Genomic DNA, 1,131 nt, shown 5'->3' on the forward strand with positions numbered 1-1,131 from the left:
GCCCATCCAAACCTAGTCCAACTTGTAAATATGCTGAGAAGGCGTGTAGGGGAACACTTGGCAGGGAGGTGAGTGAAGCCAGGCCTGGACACAGCAGTGAACAGACCTGGAACCAGCAGGTGTGTCATATTAGAACCCTGTGGTCAACACAAGCAGGTATCAGAGCTCTCTAGCTAGTTGCCTTCTTCCTCAACTCTATCGGCCAACTTAATTGTATTTTCTCCATTCCTCTCTTCCTTTTTCGTCTTCACTTCATTTCCTCCAGATAGCCCAGCATCAGCACCCAGCCGCAGCCCTGTCGCCATGGTGCCTGCAGATGGCAGCTTCCTGTAGCTGGGCCCTGTGATTGGTTGAGAGGGTTCCAAGCAGAGAACAGCTGCTGGGGAGGTGATATATCACCAGGTCGTTACTTGGTGTTTGCACTTTCATTTCAGGGATGTCTGTTCAACACTCCCAGATCCACATCTGGTATAGGAAGGAGATGGAAAAGAGAGAAAGAAAGAGGAGGGAAAGTGCCAGAAAGAGAAAAATAGAGACGGACAGAGAGTAGAAAATAAAAATAAAAGGTGAGATTGAAGGGGAAAGAAAGTGAAAACCAAGACAAAGCCTACAATGCTCTTAACATGACAGGACCGATCACACTTGAATGTCTGTGGTGACTTCTGAATGAGCTATTCCTATGGAAAACCTCCCTTAAATGATAAACACGGCATGCCAGGGAGCTGGAGAGGACTGCATCCTGTGTTCTTTCTCATTGGAGATTCAGAGTGTGTCTTTTGTGATTCAACAAAGGGGAGCCGAGAGGCAGAATCGATGTGACAAATGATGTTAAATGATTCACCAGGGAGGGGACGAGAACAGCTAGGTCCTGCCACAAACACATTCAAACACATTGATGGGTCTTGTTCATTTATTCCAAATCTATGTCAGACCCCTGATTCTTTGGCATTTCCATGACCTCAGAACTGACTGGAATAAAAAACTGCCTGTGACTGAAATATGAAATGACAATTTCAGCAGTAGAGGGGGCACATGGCCCGTGTCCTTACCAGTTAGTGATTACTACAGCGGTTACAATACTGTTTTAAATAGATTATGTTTATGAAACAAAATGATAAATGCATGGAAATG

General features: G+C 45.3%; 1 long non-coding RNA gene across 1 annotated transcript in view; it reads left to right on the forward strand.

The window, feature by feature from the left end:
* Positions 1-1,131, forward strand: part of LOC134026749 (uncharacterized) — a 45,933-nt gene that overhangs the window by 16,057 nt on the left and 28,745 nt on the right. The window lies entirely within an intron of this gene.

The sequence above is a fragment of the Osmerus eperlanus genome, chromosome 9, assembly GCF_963692335.1.
Source record: "Osmerus eperlanus chromosome 9, fOsmEpe2.1, whole genome shotgun sequence".
NCBI lineage: Eukaryota > Metazoa > Chordata > Actinopteri > Osmeriformes > Osmeridae > Osmerus > Osmerus eperlanus.